Source organism: Oenanthe melanoleuca, chromosome 1, assembly GCF_029582105.1.
Source record: "Oenanthe melanoleuca isolate GR-GAL-2019-014 chromosome 1, OMel1.0, whole genome shotgun sequence".
NCBI classification, from domain to species: Eukaryota; Metazoa; Chordata; class Aves; order Passeriformes; family Muscicapidae; genus Oenanthe; species Oenanthe melanoleuca.
In genome coordinates this window covers 95,489,291-95,500,323 of record NC_079333.1, presented here as the reverse complement: position 1 = coordinate 95,500,323, position 11,033 = coordinate 95,489,291, and positions in this window count along the sequence as shown.

The window sequence follows — 11,033 nt, the reverse complement described above, 5'->3', positions numbered from 1 at the left end:
TGTCTCCCTTCCCTTTCAAACAGGTTCTTCACATTGGGTTTTGTGAGCCCACTACTCAGAGATATCACATCTCTAGCTGTCATCACAAGCCTTTATTTTTCCAGATGGAAAACAAGGTGGTCAGTTGGACAAAAGCCCTCTAATAGAAAAACCAAGTCATCCCTATTCACCATTTGAGCTCTTCTACACTGAAACCTCTTTTCCCTTTACATGGCAAACTATGTGGGGTGAGCAGAGGAAGAAATGAGAAGCAATGCTGGAAATCCTGCTGATCTGGCAGGAGACAGTGATGTTGATCACTCTTTTGAGATGGGGCATATCACCATATCCCAGATGTCTCCATCAGTGCAGGAAAGGGCTCCAATGACCTCTGGGAGGATGCACTTCACCTTTATCTTTGCAAGGCTGATAGTTATTCCAGGAAGCACTTCAAGTCTAAACTTACAGCTTTCTCATTTTTGCTTTTTACAAATCTGGGCTTCAGGTTTAGGACGAATTATTCTGACCACAGAGAATGAGAAACTGAAAAGACAAAAAAAAAGTATTCAAAAATCAAACTTTAAACTGAACAGAACCAGATCCTATAATGCTTGGAACAATTTAGATTATAAAAAATATTCATTATTTATGTCAAATGTAAATATACTGTTTCAGGGAAGATGAAGGGCACAGGTTTTATTCATCATTGCCTGGCCTGCAGATGTACCCCAGAAGTAACTTAAAAATGCTGAGGATATTTCCCAGACATGTTTTTGTCTTGTCATAAATTGCATTTGAGAGGGTTTGTTTATAATAAATGGTGTACCTTTTTAATCATTTCGCTCTAGCGTTTATCTTCCCTGCGCAGGCAAGATGTCTGGGCATTTGTATGAGCACACCACCTCTGTGCTCATTTCAAGATCCCAAGCCTCTCTCCAGTGGAAGGTAATTGTCATTACCCCTGTTTCACCACTGGAGTAACCTGCATGAATATTAAAAAAAAAAAAAAAAAAAAAAAAAAAAGTGACTGGCCTGGCACAAGTTACTTAACAGGCTGTTGGCAGAGTTGTGAGTAGAATAATGCAGGGCTCATGAGCCTGGTCCTGCATTATAATGGTTTTAAGTTGGACAATGGGAGATTCCATACATACTTCCATTAGATTCTTTTTTTTGTCATCTCTCAACCTTTGTCCAACCTCCAAATGGCAGCTGCAAAGGGACAACCTTCTTTTACTCCTTAACTGTGCACAATGGGGAGATTTGTAAAAGTTTGATGGGCAAAATTTTCTAAAGCACTTAAACCTACATGAAAGGTAATGAAATTTAGGCCTGCAGATTTCTTATGAGCTCACCACCCAGAAGTGCAGCCAGAGTTTCAAACAAATGCAGTCTGCATTGACGAAAGTACACACTTTTCAAAGGTGCTTGGAGAGCTGCAGCTGCCACAATCACAATTCCAGGAAGATATTCAAAGCCCTAACAGCCAGTCGAGGTCTTTGGAAAGACACTGATCATATGTTCTACATATCTAAATGGACTGCTTTGGAAAATCTAATGCAACAGGGGATTCTGAGGCCCTGTGATGTTCCATGGGAAATGATCAGGTGATGGAAGCCAGAGAATGCTGGTGCTGCCACCAGCAGCCCCTGAGGCTGGCCCAGCCATCACCTCTGAGAGCAGGAGCAGCCTGCTGCACCAGGGTGGGCAGCCCATGCAGCATCCCCACACCAGGCACCTGCAGCACACAGGGAATGTGGGGGTGATGGGGAACCATCTCCTTGGAGCACAGCTCGTTGCTTGTGTGACTTTCCTTCCTATCAGCCTCTTCCCAGCTCAGAGGAGATGAATAAACTTGCATCCACAGTCAAGAGTCAGGAGAGGAGTCCCTGTGCTCAGGGTTCTGCTATTTCCTGATAACTGGATTACTGGGGCTAGGAAGCAGTGAACCAGGGATTACTCACTGCTGAGCTTGTGGAGCACAACATCCGCTGATTTACCAAGCATTCTCCTTCTGAAACTCTTCATCTCCCAGAGGGGACAAAGCAGTGTAAGGCATCCTGCCTATAATCTCTTCAAGGAAATTCTTCATTTTTATTGCTGTCACCCCTACGTGCCCAAATCATGCTCTGTGTTCACCACTCCCTTTCAGTCACCAAAGCAAACAGAAACTGTTCACAAAAAAGTGATTTTCCAACCCATTTCATTCCAGGGAACAGATTTATATCAGGGCTTTACAGAGAGTAAATTACATAAACTTTTTATTTTCTTGAGCAAAGATCTGTACTCATACCTGCATGACTGGAGGTCAGAGGGGCTGGGGAAGGAACTGAATATAATTCACAGAGTAAAAGTCCCCTGAGTAGATACTATGTGCTGGTTTCTTGCATATGTAAAAATGGAAATGAAGCATTGTCAAGTTTCCTCCACCCTGCAGCCTTGCTGACGCACAGCCTAGAGTGCAAATGAAGATGCAGGCCATACAATGTGAAGTGCTCCCACTGTGCCTTTGAAAATAGCTTGTTAATTCTAAATTAGGCAACTCCTTCAGTGTGTTTCTAGCTTCACAAATCCCTTACTTATTCCCAGCGTTTCATCATGACACACAGTCATCAAAAACTGACACAGCTGGAAGGGATGTCTGAACTGTCTAACACACTGGATGTGTGCTCATGGAGAAGGAATTGCTTGAAAGAGACACTTGCAGATATGTATTTACAGGAATCTTCTGCCAGGCTTGAAGATTAATACAGCCATAACAGCATCTGAAAACGTAGTAAGTGAGAAAGTAAAGGTTGCATGGTGGGCCAGCAGGAGCAAGGAACCAGTCTGTACCTGGTAAATGAGGGATGAAAAGGGACTTGAGAATGTAGAAAGCTGCCTGTGTGAGCCACTTTCAAGGAGGGCACATTTGGAAAAGATGCACAGAGTGTTGATGTCAGCCCAATGCAAAGAAAAGGATCTTGGCAACCCTCCAAGAAGCAACAATACATTTTTTGAGAGCAAAGAATGCTGTAACAGGCAAGATACTGGCAAGAAATGTTAGCTAAAAAAGAGGCAGGAAAAGTTTCATTTCACACACTTTATACAGGCACACACATCCCCATACCCTGCAAGACAGAAAGACCTGGGGATGCAAGGAGAGCAACAGGTAGGAAGCAGGACTGAGTGAAAAGCAGTCAAGAAAAGTGCTGCCACCTTAGTGCAGAGAAAACCTTAACACCTCTTTTAACCATATTGAGCTCATGTTGGCAACAAATAGGAATATTTCCCAAGGAAATACTGCAGGATGAGATTCCCATCCTGATAGACGGATGCAAAGTCATTGAGATTTGAAAGCCATCTGCATGGAAAGAAGACTCACATTTGTGGATAAGGACAGCTCAGAGGGGCAAGGAAGGGTACAAAGGAAAGATCATCCCACAGACAGCTGAGGGGACACAAAAAGAAACCATCAAAGATCCTGCAGAAGGAAAAAAGCATGCAGAAAAAGCGAAGGCAGATGAGAAAAGCAGGGGAAGCTAAGACTTTGGGGTAAATGTATAATCAAATACATTACCCTAAGTAACTACATGTCCATGTTAGGTGAGCTAGCAGCATCATTTGGACTAGAGGAATCTTAAACAATTATGGACTTTTGTGCATGAAATTCCAGTGCTGTGGAAGGGATGAAGCCAGATTAAAAGTTTGGGCTGGAGCTGTAAAAGAAGATGCTCTTTTTTCATATATCTGTTTTCCAAGATAAAAGGGGAATAAAAGGATCTGGGTGAAAGAAGTTTGGGGGCTGCAGCATTAGAAGGGCAAGAAAAGTGCATATAACTCATGCGTGTCCTGAGTTTGCTAATTCTCCCTGAAGGGCACCTTGAACTGGGCACTTTATAGCATGGCACTGTGGTCCAAACACTCCTGGAAAATTCCCCTGCTCTTGGCCATCAGCAGAGCCAGCACTTCCCTGCAGCTGCTGACCCTTAGCAGGGATGTGGAAGCATTTCCCTGGCAAGACAGCTGAGGAGAGCAGAGCATGGAGTGGTATACACACTGCAAAACAGGTAAGGTAACACCACCCTCAATGTTACCAATCCTTCCTATTAACACCTTTTTTTTTTTTTTCCAGGACCTACTGCCAGACAGCATTGAACTCCAATGAGACCATTGGAGGTACCTCAGACTTTACTTGGTTGGTGAAACCTGGGCAAAGTCAGCCTGAGAATTTGTTCAAACATTAAGTCTGGCAAGGCCAGGCAGGCATACCAAAGGCCAGAAGGTCTGTGTTGAGACCTTGAATTGTGAGCATCAGCCCTGTGTGCATCAGCATCCCAGCTTCACAGGAAATATAGGTGCTGATTTAACAAGATTAAATATTTGTTCCTGACCCCTGGTTTGCCAGAGGTATCATTTAGGATGTGCCAGCCCTTCCTTAGGCTAAGCAGTGCTGATGGATTCACACCCATTTCTCTCCTTCCTTCCCTGCATCATCCCAGTATCCTCCTTGGGCTCCTGGGGTAGGAACATTTCTTTTCTTCCAATGTTGTCACTGACAAGCAGCTGCTGGAATAAATTATTGCTGAATGCATGCTGTTCTTTTCCTTTTATAAGGTAGGATGAACTCTTTTTTTTTCACATCTTGATTGTCATGGGGAAGTACAGCTCCCCACCCAAGAGAAAAACACAAAAAGGGAAATATTGTTATTATTAATAATAAGAATTGTACTCTTGGAGATTGGAACAAATGAAACAACTCAGTGTCAAACACATATTTTAGAGAAGAAAAATATATTGAAACCCATCATCAACAAGGCTGTTAAAGCTTTTTTTCTAAACAAATGGTTCCAGAGCTTCCTGGCATAATTCACCAAGAAATGTGCTGGAAAAACACAGCAAGGTAATATTACCATTTCCCATCTTCATATTGTACTTCAGGGATGTTTCAGGAAGAAAATCATGCAATATAGAGTCATGCAGTAATGATAAGTCTAAACAAATCGTTTTTGTCTACATCTGGTATCTGATTTGTTTTGCACTATCTTCCCTCACAGGAGAAAGAGAGCAGATCTCAGATACTCGAGGGCAGTGATTTCCCTTTTAAGTTCCGAGGGGGAGCGGCCGCAGCTGTGACAAGCGGGAGGCGCCGGGGATGCTCGGGGCTCAGCCGTGCGCGGGTCCCTCCATCAGCCCCGGTGCGCATCCCCGCGCCGCGCTCAGGGCTCTGGCGGGGCAGGGGGACCCCGCACCCTGCCAGGGGCGCTGGGCGCAGCTTTGCTCCAGCAAGTCTTACGGACTTTTGGGGGGCCGGTGGGATGCGCCCCTGCCGCCCCTTCTCGGGGCTGAGCCCCTCGAACCCCCGAGCCCCGGAACCCCCCGAGCCCCGGAACCCCCCGAGCCCTGGAACCCCCCGAGCCCCAGAACACCCCGAGCCCGCCGAGACCCCGGAACACCCCGAGCTCCCGGAACCCCCTGAGCCCCCCAAATCCCCTGAGCCCACCGAGACACTTAAGTTCTCCGAGCCCCGGAACCCCCCGAGCCCCCGGAACCCCCCGAGCCCGCCGAGCCCCTCGAACCCCCCGAGCTCGCCGAGCCCGCAGAGCCCCCGGAACCCCCCGAGCCTCGGAATCCTCCGAGCCCCTCGAACCCCCCGAGCCCCCGGAACCCCCCGAGCCCCTCGAACCCCCCGAGCCCGCAGCTCTCCCGGGCGCTGAGGGGCGCGGCCGCCAGAGGGCGGCGCTGAGCCGGCGGCGCGGCCGGGCGGGGAGGGGGCCGGGAGGGGCCGTGAGGGACAATGGAGGGGCCATGGAAGGTCCGTGGAGGGGCTGCGAGGGCCAGTGAGGGGCCGTGGAGAGGGTGTGAGGGACCATGGAGGGGCAACGAGGGGCCGTGAAGGGCCGTGAAGGGGCAGTGAGGGAGAGTGGAGGGAGCGTGAGGGGCCATGGAGGGATTGTGAGGGACCATAGGGGGTCCATGGAGGGGCCGTGAGGGGTCGTGGAGCGGCCGTGAGGGACCACGGAGGGGCTGTAAGGGACCGTGAGGGGCCTTGGAGAGGCAGTGAGGGAGCGTGAAGGGGCCGTGAGGGTCTGTGAGGGATAATGGAGGAGCGTGATGGTCCGTGGAGGGGCCGTGAGGGACTGTGAAGGACCGTGAGGGGCAATGAGGGACCATGGAGGGGTGGTGAGGGACTGTGAAGGACCGTGAGGGGCAATGAGGGACCATGGAGGGGTGGTGAGGGACTGTGAAGGACCGTGAGGGGCAATGAGGGACCATGGAGGGGTGGTGAGGGACTGTGAGGGGCGGTGAGGGGCAATGAGGGACCATGGAGGGGCCGCTGCCACCCCGCCGGGCGCTGACACCGCGGGTCGCGGGCACCGACACTGACAGCACCGAGAGCTCCCCTGCCTCGCTCAGGCCTCCGCAGGGGCCGGGAGCCAGCATGTGACAGACAGTGACAGATTCAGAGGGTCTTCCTACATCAGGGAGAGGAAGAAACAGAAGTTGGACAGAGCTTCTGCTCTCGTCTTAGTTTAATTTAGCTCTGGTTTTAGTTTTGTGTGCTGTCCCCAATATCCAGTCATGGGATTTGTTACAGTGGCTTTGCCATGTCAACAGAGCATCTGACTCGATCTTTATTGCTTAACTCCAGCCGATGTCTGAGAAGCAAGGGAAGGATTGGGTTTTCTGGAAAGCAAAGCCATCCACCAGTGTAGTTCCGTTTCTTAAAGCTCCTCCTGTGAATTTTGCAGTGCTGGGTTTTATTCCAAGCAATGACTATGCTCTGACAAATGGTAGTAGAAGGAAAGGTGATGCAAATATTAGACTGATGTCCAAAAAATGTGGAGAGAGAGCTAGGGTGCTGCAGGGCAGACACCTTGCTTCTGGTGTCTGAAGACGACAGCATATTAAAACAAAAATCAGTAGGAATGTAAAGAAATACAAAGAGTAGGGGAAAAATCAGCACAACATTCATAGAAGGAAGCCATTGCCCTCCAACCTAGTGTTACTTAAGTTAGGAGTCAGTGAGGTTGTAAATAAGGATAGTCAGGTGATCTGTATGTGCTCAGACTCCATGAAAGCCTTCATAAACTTAGGGTTTAATAAAGGTTACAAAATAGGAGAGTGCTTCGTATAAACAACTTCTGAAAATACACAGGTAGATGGATGTTCACAATTCTCTGAGCAGCTAACAAAAGATAAACTAATGAAGGAAAAAAAGGAGGGAAATCAATCATTTGCAACATGCAATTACATTAGCTGCAATGAAGACAGAAGGATAAAAGGCTTTGCAATGCTGAAGTAACTGGACTTTTATCCCCGGAAAAATTGTGCATCAGAAGGAAACCTGGAAGTGTGAAATAGGTAAAGCTTAGTCTGATTTGGAGCATTGCTTTGCTTGCAATGAGACAGATGGCCAATTCTGATATCACACTGCTTTTCTAATGGCATAACTTCCCTGAACTCAGTGATTTGTTGTCTTGATTTACCATAAAAAGACACATAACAGCATTCAGCACATTCAATTCTGCATTTATAGCAACTGCAGAGAGAGACAAAATTGAGATGCAGAACTGTGAGCACGCTGGAAAATTCAGCCATGAACCAGGAGAAGAAAGCTGTCCATCCCACGTAAAGAAGGAAGGCACAGTGTGCAATTCCCACTCCATCTGTGGAGAGTACATTCATAAACATGTTCCTAAACTTCACTCAGGAATCAGACTGCCAAAGGTTTGCAGAGAATGTGCCAATGGATATGATTTATTAGGACCTCAATTCAGTTATGTCATTCCAATAAAATACAGCTCTTCCCACGATGGATGTTATCCATATGAAATGAGAGAGCTGGAAGAACCCTGGAGTTTACAGCCCTGATGGTTCTCACCATTAATACCATAGGGAAAAAATCTTTCAGAACGATGCATAAACCTTCAGTTAAAATTAAATCAACGTCAGTGTAAAATACTATCTGTATTCATGAATGTATTGACAGCTCTCAGAACTCATTTCTGTGTCTTGGCAAGTCAGTGTCCTATCTTATTTAACTGAATAAACAAATTATTGGTTTTCTGGGCAGGCAGACAAGTGTGTGAAAAATAAATTACTTTTTGAATAATTTTTTTAGCATATCACTGTGCTTCAGCAAACATCCTATTCATAGAAATCCCAAATAAGGGACTTCTAAAACAACACAAGTATAACTACTGCTTTTTCTGCATTTTGTGGAACTAATCCTATTATCTGTCAGAGTATACTGTTAGAAGAGAAGAGAGTTCAAGTACGAAGTGAATGTATCCTCCTGGAAGTTCAGTGAAAATGTGAATATGGAAAAGACAAAGCATCTGACAACTGATTTGAGGATCCTGTACTGAGGAATGACTCTGGAGCTGAAGTTGTGACACTTTGCTTTGATCCCTTTACTTGGGACACGAGTACATTGGACACATACTTCTTTCTTAACTTTGGGGTGCTTTTCATCCACCCTGAATCGATGTATTAGCATTCTTCTAGTGTGCTTGTATTGTTAATTTGGATGCTATATGCAGTGCTAGAAAAGGCAAAAGGACTGTTCTAGCTGTCAGTAATTTGCAGCTGAAACTAAATTATTCACTTCTATTCAGCAAAGAAGTTTAAACCTTGGGCAGTATGAACACATTGTGGACTGCATTAAGAACACTGAGGTCCTCAACTTCCACCTTACAAACCTGACAGGAAAGAAAAGATTTTCAGCAGACACTTACTTTGCAAAGATTCTGTCAGTAAAATGAAGGAGATTAGCTAGCCTCAGAAGATCATCTATGCTGGTGGGGTATTGGACATGGATGAAAGTCATCAGAGGACTCTGAATTATCAGCAATTATCTGCAACACACCAATTATGCTGTCACACTGAAAATCCTTTCCAGGAACTTGAGCAGTGACTGAAAACAAGACTATCCTTCACCCACCTTCTGTGAGATTAAACTTTTGTGCCTAATCTAGTCTGCTCTTTCAGGTGTGCCAAAATACAGATATCATATTAATATTTAAAATGCTGGGGAAGAAAGAGTAGAAATAATTAAATCCTTTTCATCCAAATTTGAAAACCATTCTATCCCTTAGATGAAAAAAACCCAGCAGCACTGACAAGACATTTAAGAGCAGTAACAGTCAGGCTGTTCTCTGTAATGTACAATGCAAATGGACCATTTCAGGCATGCTAAATATGATGAAGATAAAATGAAACCATGTCCTCTACAATATCTAAAACAATTTTGAAGAAGACTCAACCCAACACAGCTGTATAGTTTTCAGCCACATCTGAAAACTCATTACAGATTTTGTGGTTCTTTTCCAAACCTTGGTATTCAAATAGGAGGTTTTCCATTAATACCAATAGGCTGCACTGGGAACACTCTTGGCCAATGTCTAACCACAGCCATTTTCCTGACATAAAAACTTTAACTTAACTGAAAAGTAAAAAATACCAAGATATTTGTATACAGGAAGGCACTGTGCCTTTCCCATCTGAATAGCTCTAAATTGAGACCAAAGAACCAGAAAAGCTAGAAAATGTTACTTTGAAAACTCTGTGAGGGAGCTGATAAATGAAAATACCTTTTTTGACAGTAAGCTCTATGTGTATAAAGGCAATTCCAAGTGCTCTTTGTGCCTGGGCTAGCACAGCAGGTGGAGGCACTTCACCTCACCGCCCAAGCTGTTCTTTCACTCAGAATGGTTATTAAGAGTGCTCATTCAGTGTTTCGTGAGGATAAACTAAGCCACTAGCCAATAAAAAGCTATGAGTTTTCCACTCTGAGAAATCATCTATCAATTTGTTAGTGGAGTTCAAAGACTCTTACTTTTTGTTGTTGTCCTATTGCCCAGCACCACTAGAAGAGCCTGGCTCCATCCTCTGGCACCCTCCCTTCAGATACTGATAAACATTCTTGAGGTCCTCTTTTAGTCATCTCTCCTTGAGGCTGAGCAGGCACAGTTTCCCCAGCCTTTCCTCATAAGAGGGATGCTCAGATCCCTTGTTCATCTTTTTTGCCCTCCACTGAACCCACTCCAGGATCTCCAGGTCTCTCTTGACTGAGGAGCCCAGAACTGGGCACAGCACTCCAGATGTGGCCTCACCAGGGATGTGTAGTGGGGCAGGATCACCTCCCTGGACCTGCTGGCAGTGCTTTTCCTTATGCACACCGGGATTCCATTTGCCTTCTTGGCCACCAGGGCACATTGCCAGCTCAGATACTTCTGTATTTTGTGCTGTTTGTCCACTGCACACTGGAGTGAACAACTGGGAAGATGGGGAAGGTAAGCATGTTCTCAGGGAGCAGGACTTCCACTTCCCTTCCAGAATGAGGGCACAAAGCACACACAGAGCCCCAGCCACAGCTGGCCCTCCTTACCTTTCTCACCCCAGCTTCTCATCTTCCCACTCTGAGCCTTGCACTCCTTGTAATGCCTTTGGCTCTGCACCTTCCCCGAGTGCAGCGGTCATTACTCCAGCCAGCCCATCCATCTTTTCCTTCCTGTACTTAGTTCAATAGAATAATTAACATTTTCACTGGAGCTGACCCAAATGGCCCTAATCAAGAGGAATTGGCAAACTGGCAAACTCCCTGCAGATGCCTGTCAGGGATGAAGTAGGACCACCTTTTCTATAATAGATACCAGGATTCAAAAAACTGCTCCTCATCTTCTCCGATTTCATCATTTATTAGAAATAGCAGAAAGGATTTCAGATTTTTAGATAAATGCTATGGGTCCCACCTGTACACCATAGAGGTCCTGCGTAGATGCAGGATATGTTATATATTCCTTTACATTGGTATTGGTTTTGGTTTTTGTCTTCCTCTTAGGTTTACGCATCACAGCCTAAACATCTGGTTTCTAATGGTTTACGTCCTGAAAATTAAGTACCTTCTCTTACAAATGCAATTCTTACCAGATAAAGGAAGAGAAATGCTTAATCATGGGATTGCTGTTATTTACTAAGAATTTATGGCCTTAGACAGTGAACTGAACTGTGACACAGCTGAAATTTAACCAATTTCCTGCAAGACAATTGCCAAGCTTTGGTGTGTTCCACTT